Source organism: Mastigoproctus giganteus, chromosome 1 (genome assembly GCF_048544385.1).
Source record: "Mastigoproctus giganteus isolate SK-2022 chromosome 1, ASM4854438v1, whole genome shotgun sequence".
Lineage (NCBI taxonomy): Eukaryota > Metazoa > Arthropoda > Arachnida > Uropygi > Thelyphonidae > Mastigoproctus > Mastigoproctus giganteus.
The window spans coordinates 72610461-72623179 of record NC_143575.1 but is presented as its reverse complement, the minus strand read 5'-3'; the positions used below and the strand labels follow the sequence as shown (position 1 = coordinate 72623179).

Genomic DNA, 12719 nt, shown 5'->3' with positions numbered 1-12719 from the left:
TGATTCGATTTGAGCTCTTCTCCATTTTTCTGTAGTAACATAAAGTTTTCGTCTTTTTGCAATAATTTAGTTTTTCTCTGTCTGTTTTTTTCTTCTTCTTCTTTTCTAAAAAAAAGTAAAACCCGTTAAATTCGATTATATATATATTTTTAATTCTGTGAATTTTTTCATATTTTCATTAACGAAAATGGATGTAATAAACACCTGAGAAAAGTTTGCTGTAATTCTGCAGCCTTTTTTTTTTTTTTTTTTTTATCTCCAACTCAACACACACGATACAGCCCAAGCGATGATACCTCTTTCTATTTAGAAAGCACTAAAGATTAATAATAAAAGAACTTAAAGTTTATTTTAAGATTATTTTCAAAGAAAATAATAAATGTACTGGATGACAAACTTGCGTTGCTGATATGGTCTAGAAATACGAGCCGCCATCTCCTGCCAATAAATTAGTAAAGGCCATCTTCCTTGTCAGTCACGATTATTGACCGGTGAGAGACGAGCAGTGACAATACGTCATGAACGTTGCAGGTTGTATGATGAACTGATTAGTAGCATATATATGCGGTTAAAAAAAAAAAAAAAAAAAAAAAAGCGTTACTGCAGTTCTACCAACATTGTGCTTTCGAAACTACTTGTGTGCTGATACTATCCAGTGAAGGGTTTCAACTTCAAATATTGGTAAATTGTGTACTTTATATGGTTGCCAGCTGACTTGCTATCTTGAATTCCTAAGAGCAAAGCTTGTTTCCTTACGGTAGGCAAAAGTCTTCCGGCTACAAACAAAATTCATAGATAGAAAGTTGGGGGGAACAAAAAACTTCTGAATATCATTGAAGATAAAGAAATAGATATTTTCCAATAGTGTGGTCCTTGGTTGGGGAACTGACAAATGCACAAGAAGGCGTGAAATACGTATAAATTATTCTGGGCATTTTGATAATTCTTCATGGCTATGCTGAGCGTGAGTAAATATCCAGCCAGACTGGAGGAAGCGGGTGGGGAGGGGTGGGGGGTTGAGTTCAGATCTTCTGTTTCTGGTGAAGATTTGTAAATGTTCTTGACAGTCCAGATCCAGATCCAGATATTAGGGCCATTATTATAAACAAAACTTCGACTCAACATTTCTGAAGAGGGCATAGCTTTAGTTTGCAACATTATCTTTCTTGAAGCAATCATAATAATCAGTTGATATCTCACAGACACACCAATACCAAACAGAATTCCAGAGACAGAAAAATCCCTGGTAAGCCGTTTGAAAGCATACTCTGCCATTGTGTATGCTGTCAGTAAAATTTAATACCTAGTGCAGCGTAGACAAAAAAAAAAAAAAAAAAAAAAAAACTGCATGTTTTGGAAAACCTGCAATTTTCCCGTTTTTCTCAGAAAACTTCCTGGCTTCATCTCGCATACAGACTTACCCAATCTCCAACTTTTTTGGAAGTCAAATGTTGGCAGCTAGGTACTGTATATCGCATTTGATTCGAAAGGCCTGAAATACTATGAAAGGTAGGTAAGCTTGTATATCAAATGCAGCTAATATTCTTATCACAAGGTATTTTACTACTTGTTGGTTTATTATTTTATAATAAACCAAAATAGGAAACAATTATTTGTTTCCTATTTTGAGCACCTAAAAATTCTGAACAAATACGGTGAAAGAAACTAATTACATATTTTTAATATTCTTACTTGATTTTAAATTAAGAAAAAAATACATGCACAACAAACTGAAATTCTTGATGGGAAGATTTTTATTACGCTGTATGACAAAAATTAAGAAATAATTTGGTTTATTTGTCACTGATTGTGAAATACTGTTTGTGGGGAGTAGCAATTAACTCAATAGGTTTAATCCTATTTTATTGGTTAAAAATTATATATATATATATATATATATATATATATTTTTTTATATATATATATATTTTTTTTTATCATTTACTTTACAACGCAAGTTATCATTGAACTTACCAAATGTAACTTGTTGATAAGTAGTTTATATGCTTAACAAGTTCAAATTCTGCCTTTTTTTTTTTTTTTTTTTTTTGGCTGAAAAATAAGTTATATTTTATTGTTATTATGCAGTCGAAAGAGTAGTACTGTATTCGCTCTAGTATAGGTCATTGTGCATTAGTTCTGTTTGAATGTTTTGCAGGATGAAAAATCCGAAATATTTCGCATGCAAGAGTCATCTAACCGTGTCTAAGGCTGGCTAACTACAATCCTGAGTTAAAAGCAAATTTCTCATTTGTCGATGAGATTTGAATTTAGACAAGTGGTGAAGTCACTGCACTGCTACTGAGTTGACTGATTAAATGTTCCTTAGTGTAAAATCCGATGAAGTGTTGTGGTTGTACACAATGGCGAAACTACCATACCGCCACCGCTGGGGAGCGAGTAGCCGGGGGCCCGACAACTTGTGTGGTACAGTTATTAAAGATGACGTGCCGTTCAACAGTCTTGCGGGAGGGAGGCAACAATTTATAGGCGCCTCCGTATCCAGGTGGGAAGGAGCAGCAGTGCGTAGCATACGCTTCTTGATTAGACCGGGATTCGAGCCCGTCACCACCAAATACTTAGGATGCGGAAAGGTCGAGGAATGACCATCGCATATTCACGGAGCACTATGGCATTAGTTGCTAATGCTCTTAAAAACCAAATAACAAAACAAAAAACAGAGCAACAATTTATAGTTTCTTCTCTGGAACTGGTGCATGTACCACCACTCAGAAAGCATGTCTCTGCCCAGTTGCAGTGAAAAGGGTACCAGCTAAACTTTTTCCTAGTTTTCCCAGGATGCATGCACTTCCGCCCTGCACACTGCGTGGTAGAGATGGTATAATTGGTTTCATAAATATCCTCCCGTGGAGGGATATCGAACTTCCTTCTTGCAGAAATTCGAGGAAAACGATATGCTCTACCAGACAGCTTGGCAGCGGTAGTGATTAATTTTACACAGTTTATCTAATCCAGTAAATTACTTGCTTTTCGGGGTATTCACCCTCGGGTAAATAAGTACGGCGGTCTCTAACGTTCCTTGTTGCGTGCATCACTCGTTACACGTGACTTGGCTGTTTGACAACGTCCTTGTGCCACGTGAAGTGATGAAGACGATGGTCTGTCAAACAGGAAGAAGTGTTAACTGCATTGGAGAAAATACTTCCGTAAAAGTCTCTGCGGTTTGTTTAATTTGTATCTAGTTTTGGTTCAATGTTAGCAGGAATCTGAAACTCTTCGTTTCCCCTTCTGACTGCTTCTATTACGAATAGCAAGAAAATAAATTTAATATTAAATAGGACTGTTACTGTTTAATGTTTAATATGAAACATGAGTTGGCATGAGCATTGGTGATAAGCAACTTGAAATTGAGAGTTACTAAAAAGATGGTAACTACTTTGAAAATTTATTTAATGGAAAATTCACGATGATTGTTCAAATTTGACACCAATTTTTTATCATAGCGTATCAATAAATCGCCTTACCTATTTCCTATTGAGCCTCTCGGCGTGCTCTCCCATACACATTAATCCTGTCAACCTGGATTTACGCAAGACTTCTAGTTTTACAAATAGAGTAAACTCTTTAAAATCGGCACCCTCGGGGATTGGAAAGTGCCGGATTTTAATTTTTTACAGATTTAGAGAGGTATAGGTATACCTAGTGGTTGAGAAGTTTTGGAAAGCACATTTTAATGAATATTAAGACGAACAATTGAAATTACTTATTCTGTAAATTGCATTGACTAAAAGATAGTGCCAGTGGTTAAATAAATAAATATGAACAGCATTTATTAAAAATGAACAAATGATAATAATAAGCAGTCATCACAACAGATTTTGTCAGATTATCAATGGATGTGTTTCAGGAAAAAAAAAAAAAAAAAACACAACAATTTTCTCAATGGCTTTAAAAGCGGCAGGGAATTGGAAAAACGGGCGTCCTAAAGAAAATCAACATGAGACTGGACTTTTGGTTTTGAAAAAGCGCAGTAAACAAAAGAAATTTGAATAATTTTAATATTGAAGGTTTAGATGTATAGGAAAAGGCAGCCACTCAAAAGTAGCAGTTCTCATTGGATAGTTTCTAATGGGTAAGGAGGAGGTTTGATATTCGAAAAAAAAAAATACATTCAGATTTTCCAAGGAAATCGGTTTGGAACCCAGTATACGTGGGCCAGAATATCATTTTGAGGAGTTGTTTATTGTTTATTTGGTTTTTAGGAGCATTAGCAACTAAGGCCATATTGCTCCGGGAATATGCGGTGGTCATTCCCTGACCTTTCCGCATCCTCCGTATTTGGTGGTGACGGGCTCGAATCCCGGTCTAATCAAGAAGCGTGTGCTACGCACGGCTGCTCCTTCCCACCTGGCTACGGAGGCGCCTATTTTGAGGAGTGAAGATGTAGTTCTAAAGTGTGCATATCGCACTTAGGGCACGCCCATTCGGCCTTGCCTAAGGTAAATAAATAAATGAAATTTCAAAGTAAAAATATGCACTTTTAAGGTTTATACTGTTGCGGCTGCGCTTGAAATTATTAGTAAAAGTAATCGTTAATATTGAACGACTGTTGAATAGAAATCGTCAGGCTTGACATGATTTAGTCAGAAAAATGCACCGGTGGGGGGGGGGGGGGGCATAATTATACTGAAATTGCCTAGTTGAACACAGATACCCAGCTCTATTAACCAGAAGAATTGGGAACTAGATATGAGAAAATATAATGGTCTGCGGAAAGAGTGAAGTAACTTTACGTCCGGAGGATGGTCCGAATGATGTAGAAAAAGAAAAACTATAAGTGGTCCAGCAGAACTGTCATAAAGAATTGATATAGTAGAGAGGGGACTAATGTATGAGTCTAGTTTTAATTATTTGAAAGCGAATATTAAGGTAGATTGTATCGTTTATTGTTTGGCTGGATATTTTAGACTACTGTTAACATGGCAGATCGATCGTGAGCACATTATTGAGATTGATCGACCAACCCCGCTATTCAAACACCAAAAAATATCCTGTTTTTTGACAAGTAGTGTTGCTGCCAGAGCTAAATTTTAGTTGATAGAACCGTTGTTGTTGTTGTTGGGTTTAATGACACATGGGCTACTGAGGATAGAACCGTAGCCGAGTGGTCAATTGAGTGCATCGAGTTACTGAAACCCCGTGTTCAAATCATGTGATATTGTTATGGTCTCTGTCTGATCGCATGTATCCATTTTAAAATGTATACGCAGTAAATTTGCTGTATTTCTTTTAGTATAACAAAAGAAAAGAGGTTGTATGATCTGGTCTGTTTCCCAGTGTTTCTCAAGTGAAGTTTTGTCGTACTTATAGCAATCTCGTTTCTTAAGAAAAATCTGAATTGGCAACCGTTCATCAAAAAATCCTGGATTCATCACAGCAAGCTTAATTGTTTGTGTTTTTCGTTTATTACGAACTTAACGACCCACCAGATATTCTTTGGAGGAGTCTCCTGGAAGAGTACGACCAAGGGGACTGAGACCACATGTTTAGCCCACTGCTAGTTTATGCTTGCGTTCAGTACAAACTAATCAATATAATTAATATATTCATTTGACATTTTTAATAATATACTGTACGTAAATTACCAATTTACTATTATTCTTTTCTTCTTTATATACGATCTCCTCCTTCCCCGTCCTCTTCCATTGCCAAAATAAATCGATATAAAATGCTAGTGACATTCACAAAATAAATCTTAATCAGACACATTAATCTAGAAGTTGTTTTCTAATCTCCTCCAGCAAAACCCAAAATATACTTTCGCCATACTGCAGAAAGTGGTTGTGAAGCCCAAGTAGTTAATCTTAACTGACAGTGAAAAGTCCCTTTGCTAGCTAAGTGGAGTGCAAATATCTTAATCCACTTTTCCAAAAGTGTATGATTTGATGATTCTCTCAACAACATTTACCCACAAGTCTTTTTCTCTCTCGTCATTGCCTCTTGAGTATTTACAATGTGAAAACTACATAATATTCTGTGTAATGGTACAGCAGTGTACTTTTCCCCTCATATAAGTTACTTTCTTGACTAATTTTGCATGTATGTGCATCATATGTACAGTCGATGCAGTATTTCTTATTTGAATTTATTAGGGACTAAAATGAAACCTTTCCTAGTAAGCATACTTACATAATAAGTAAACCTACCACAGATACAAGGACACGATTGGTCAGTACCGTGCACTATCATACAAAGACAGCGCACTGCTATACATTTTTCGAAGTAACATATTCTGTGCATGGATTAGAAATAAATAACTTCTGGAACTCTTATATAAAACTGCTTGTAGTATTGTTGTTGTTCTTATATTATTTCTCCCTGACTAGTGGGCCACCCTGTGATGGATATTGCTACCAGTTAAACAGGGTGGTTGTTATATCTGGTGTTACTGTTGGTCGAGAAACTCTCTGACTATCCTACAGGTGTTCAGGATTGCGACCTTCTGGAGTTCTTTGTAGGTGTTCGCTGGAGACCTATTGCTGTTAGGTTATTATGCAGGGTCTTTGGCACCATACCGGTGGTTGATACGATGATCAAGATGGTTGTTACTTGTTGCATATGCCACCTCTCTTTGATCTCCTGTCTAAGGTTCGTGTACTTCCTGATTTTTTCCTCATGCATTTTCTAGAGGTTGCCTGTGTTGGGCAAAGCTATGCCAATCAGATAGGTAGCTTTTCCTTCTTGTTGACAAGGGTTATGTCCGGTCTGTCTTGTCCATTATTATGGCACGGCCCCCAATACAGCTTGTGGGTTTGGGTTTCCAGTACGGCTTGGGGTTCGTACTTGTAATACAGTACATTTTCTTTGACCAGCTGGCATATCCTTGCTAGCTTCTGATGTATTATCCTGGCTACCTGGTCTTGCCTACGATGTACTCAGTCTGGATGATCAACTTGCAAACGATCCATCATCCCGCGGTGGTGATGGATCGTTTTTGAGGGCAGTGGCATCATCGACATGTGTCATCTGACACTCCGGGCTCTTTGGCGATGTATTTTCTATAGTTTTTTGATGTTGATTACATGGTATTGAATGGCGAGCATGAATCCTTCAGTTTCGGGGAAGAGTGTCCCGCTCATGAGCGGGACACTGTTGGAAGATCACATTTAAAGCCATTTTATCTATGTAATCTTGATAGGTTGCCGATTCGGCCACTGCACACAACAGAACAATGGCCAGAAGAGAGATGCCATATTACAAGAAGAAATGAAGCGGCTAATGGGGGAAACTCCGGGCTGCTCAGGAAATCCAACACACACACACACACACACACACACACACACACACACACACACACACACACACACACACACACACACACACACACCCCTATGTAATCTTGATGGAGATCATTGTAGTACCACCCATGGAGTGTCTTCTTTGCCCATCTTTCTAGCTTCGTTTGTGCCGTCTGGGCTGGAGGGGACTATCTGTCTTTCTTATGGCCTGATAGAGCATTGCTGCATTTTTCTGGAAGTAATTCTTCAGGTTAGCTATTGCTGTTTTCTGTTTCTCGATGAGGTCTATCAGGCCCCTTCCTCCCTCTTTCCGAGCTGTTTTAATCTCTGTACGGCTGATTTCGGGTGGTTTTGGCAGTTCTTGGTCATCATTGTCCTTATCTTTCTCATGATATCCTCCAGCGCGATGTTAGTCCAATATATGATCCCGAAAGAGTATGTTAGCACTGAGACTGCGTTGGTGTTTATGGCTTTAACTGTGTTCCCTCCGTTCAACTTTGTTTTCAGCAGGCTTCTGAGTGCCTGCCTATTTTTCAGCCAGACAGCCTTGATTTCCTTGTGCTGTAACTGCTGAGCCTGCGTCATTACCAGGTATTTGTAAGTCTCTCCCTCTGTCATGGCTTCGATCTCTTTACCAGTCTGCAGCTGCTGCTGATTAATTTTCCCTGATGCATCTGGAATCTGTGGGTCTTGAATTTGTCTAGACCAAATTCCATCCTGATATCATTCCTGAATTCTTCAGTGATCTGGAGTAGTTGCTTCTCTGTTGCTGCGTAGAGCTTGATGTCAGCCATGTACATCAGGTGGGTGAGGTGTACAGCTTTTTCCTTCCTTCTTTGAGGTTATATCCATATTTGCTGCTGTTGAGCATGGTGGATAGCGAATTGAGTGCTAGAGAGAACCACAGTGGGCTCAGGGCATCTCCTGAGCCCACTGTGGGATTGGTCTGAATCCTGATAGGGATTCAGACCAATCCCTATCAGGATTCTTCTCCTGATAGGGATTGGTCTGGTTGTGATGTTCTTGACTTTAATAGTCGTACATTTTGCCGTGGTTGCTTCTAAGAAGTTTGTCACTGTCTGATTGACTTTGTAGATCTTCAGCGTCTCTATTAGTCAGCTATGAGTGAGGCGAGCAGTGGAAGGCGTTGTGGTAATCGATGTAGGCCGTGTACGGGTTGCGGCGCTTCTTGTAGGCTTTCCCCATAACTATGGCATCTATGGTTAATTGATCCTTGCATCCTTTCTGCTGTTCGGCCATTATTTCTAGCTCTCCATAACCAAGTCTAATATCTTGGTTATGCAGCTGGTCAGGATCTTGTACATCGTTAGGAGACAGGTGATTGGTCTGTATTTCGCCGAGTTTCTTTTATCTTCGTCTTTAGGCTTCAGATATGTGAGTCCTTGAGTGAGAACCTTCAGGATTGTCACTGGGTGCCTTATCATTTTGGTGAACTGCTCTGCTAGGTGCTTGTGTGTGCAAGTGAGCTTCTTGTGCCAGTAGTTTTGGACGTTATCTATTTCCCGGGGTTCGCCGTGGTAGTTCCAGATCGACTGTTTTACTTCTTCCTCTCGAATATCCCACTCTCTCATATCTTTTACGTCCTTGGTTTTCTTCTGTTCTAGTTTTAGCCAGTGGGCTCGGCTATTATGTCTTAATTCACTGCTCCATATTTTTCCCCAGAGCTCCTCCATCGTCTTCTGCTCGGATGGTCCGTTCTCTTCTTTCCCGTCTTAACCGAGACGCATGTTATTATTTATTTACTTATTATTATTATTATTATTATTTACTTATTATATTATTTTATTAAAATGAAAGTACCGGAACACTTATTCTGGTCTGTTCCTGTCCATTGTTCATGTATACTAAACCTTTCTGTATAACTTGAATATATACACTGAGTTGTCTTTGAATTAGTAATACCTAGTGGCAGTACCGGCCCCAGCCCCGGGAGACCGGAGCGTTCACCCGGGACACCGAATTTTGGAGGCGCCAGATTCATCGTCTAAAAATTAACCCACGAACGGGCGTGCCCTGTCTTAGAATACGCCAGGCCCGGTACTTAACAATCTTCGAAACGCGGAGATTGTTTAAAATATTATTTTCATTGCCAAAATGATTAATTGTAAACTACTCTACTCTGATCTAGTGGTCGTACCGGAGTATAAAGAAGTAATTGTTTGTTTTTTTTTCTTTTCTGGCTTGCATCCTTAATAATGTATTGTTCGTTCCAGTTGAAAATACTGCAAAAGAAAAATGCTGCTGAAATGAAGGACAGGAGAGCTTCTTAAAGTTAGTTGCGAAAAAAAAAAAAAAAAAAAAAAAAGAAAGGTGTGGGTTAGTTTCACACTGTTGTGAGGCATCAATTCATATGACACTTGTAACTTAAGAGTTTTACTATGTAAATGCAAAACGTCAGGCGGAATATTCCTTATAAGATGGAAGCAATAGAACTATAGACAGTACAGCCGAAATTGAAATGAATTGAGCAGGTATAGTGCAATAATCTCTACAATTAAAAGCAAGTTTGAATCAGTGAAAAGCAAACATTTTATGTTACGTGTTACCCAAGCTATAACTCAGACACCCCAAGTATAATTTGTTTAAATTGCGTGTGTTCTCTAGTCGGGCTTTTGCCGGACCATGAAACTTCCTGGCGTTATTGACTGAATTCAAATCCAGGCTTATGGTGTAGGAGGATGGTGACTATACCCACTGTGCTATTCACGAGGGAAGGGAATAAAGAAAAAATGTGATGAGTCAGATCGAGGGAGTATAACTTATGGAATGCATTTTCACAAGAACATTTCTAGCGTAACTCGATCGGCGTGGGCGATTGATTCGCCGCATACTTAGAAGTTTAAGGTTACGATTAAAACAGATGAGAGCATGGTTATTAAGGTCTTAATAGAAAATAATATCACGTCTCTAGTGGCTTAACTAGAAATTTTGGGCCCCTTATAAAAAGGCTATTGAAGGGCCTCTCTCTGTTTTTTATTTATTTATATCTATATATTTTTATTAACATAAAGTTCCAATTCCTTAGTCGTAAAGCATTAGCCTCATTCTGTTATTTGTAAAATATTTAAAATATGCATTTTCAGTAATATTCAACAAATCTAAACTATAAAAAGCTAATAACAAAGTTGGGACATCGTGATAAGCAATTAATAATGTATTATGTTATAATTAGATTAATTTATAAATTTGTTTCTTATTTAAAAATTCATCTTCTTTGCCCTAATTACGTTTTCAAAATTACTAATTAGTCCTTTTCACCGACTTTTTTGTGTTCAGCAGCTAGTATAGCTAGATCATTTAATCTAGTTTTCCCTATAGAATTTCTTTTGTAGTGTTTTATTATTTTCAATTTACTAAATGACCTTTTAATACTAGCCACCGTTACTGTAAATGTGAGAAATAACGTACGGCGGCTCTCTACAATAATATTATTATTCGATATATTTTGCTTTCTATAATATTTATTTATTTATTTATTATTTTTTTTTTTTATCGGGAGAAACCAATGGGCCTCCTGTCTTCATAGGCCCGTGCGCTTTGCCAATTCTTGCACCGTGGTAGCTACGCATCTGAATCTGATAGTGATTCGAAGGAAATTCAGTTTAATTAGTTTTATATTTAGAATTATATTTAACATAAGACGTAAGCTTGTATCCACTTAGAAATAACTAGAGTTTTAGAATAATTATCCAAACTTGTTTAAGAACTTAGTTGTGTGTTATCATACAAAGTAAACATACTTATATACTTGTATGTATTTACAAAAAAAAAAAAAAAAAAAAAAACAGCGTTTCATTCTTTGCCTGTACCTTGCCTTCTGTTAAAGTGTTACTTCCTGCAATACTGAAACAAGATTAACCTTCAGTATATTCACCTTCATGTAAATTTATTTTTAGTAGTCTAGTATGTTAAACGTGAAAATATTTTAGGGGAAAGCAGTGGTTTTGGCCCATAAAATCCATTTCACGAGATAGAGAAGTAAACGCATGCTTAATTTTACTGCATGAAAGCATGCCATTACAGGCGTATATCCTTTCTAAAATCATGAGCAGAATAATTGCTAAGTAAATGCCCTTCTTTTTGTCTTTTACATCAAGATTAATCTGTCTTTCTGTGCTTGCTCGTGATCCCGATGCACATAAACAACTAATGTCCCCACCTTGTTTTATTCATTGTTAATCCAAAGTAATTCTACTGCTACCACAAATATTAAATTTAGGTTCACCTTTCTTCAGCGAAACAAAATTATTTAATCATTTAAGATATTTTTCAGACTTTCCTGAAATCTTACTGGTTAGCTGTTTCTGTTGCCAGTAAATAGATTGAAAGATGGTTGCCGTCACTTAATGTCGTGATGAATTGTACTGTAATAAATCCATATTTTGATTGGTCATAAAGCATTGTGACAGAGCCATATTTCGTCGCTGCAGTTACTAAGAACTATTCGACGGTTCCCTGAAGTATGCATTTATATCGTGAACAAAAACATATTGCAAATTTTGTGACTAAAAAAAAAAAAAAAAAAAGATTTTAAAATCGTTTTAACGAGAAAATTATGATGGTTAGGAATACAGCGTTAAGACCAATGGCGCTCCCAGGAATTTAATTTAGAATATGGAAAAGACATCGTTTACGATAACGTACTATACTCCTGTATGTAGTGGATGGAAGGCACCATGAACTACGCCTTTTCTCTAGAATATATTACAGAAGTTTATTAATTTTAAATCTTACCGAGGCGTGGGAAGTTTGTGTTTGAGATTTCATCCTTTTTGTCCGTTAGTCTACACCAAGCAATAATAATTGCTAGAGAAACACGAAGTCAGTAGTTGAAGCCCTTGATGCCTAAACATCCGGTTATTGAAAATGGCATCGTTATCGGTGGAAGCCAGGGTCCTGAGCTGGATATCATCATTCTTCTCTTTTTTGGTGATTCCTTTCTACTTCTCTCTCTCTCTCTCTCTCTCTCTCTCTCTCTCTCTCTCTCTCTCTCTCTCTCTCTCTCTCTCTCTCTCTCAGGGTAACCCGGAAATTATTTTTTTGCCGGTGCAGCATAAGCCTCAGGCTTCCTTGCACCATATGGCTAATAATAATAATAATAAAAGGCGCAGTGTTTGTAGTGGTTTATTCAAACGAAACCTCATATCCAAGAGTAAAAAACTGTCAAAGAGCCACCATCACGTCCATAATTCGTCAAAAGACAATGAATAAAAAATGGCGCAACCTGCTGTTGTCTCGAAAACTGTATATTATTCAACTAAATATACTTTAGACAAGCCTAAATATCAAGACCCACTAAATCAGGAACACAAACTAACCAGATTATGAATCGCTAACTATTTCTTTTTAACGAAGAAAACCGCTAAAAAAGAAACATATGTTTCTTTCTCTGGCGGGTCTTGATCTCTAGGCTCGTCCAAAGTATATTTAGACCATAGA

At 37.5% G+C, this 12719-nt stretch overlaps 1 protein-coding gene across 1 annotated transcript in view; it reads left to right on the top strand.

The window, feature by feature from the left end:
• CenG1A (Centaurin gamma 1A) overlaps nucleotides 1–12719 on the top strand; it is a 751861-nt gene that overhangs the window by 405542 nt on the left and 333600 nt on the right. The window lies entirely within an intron of this gene.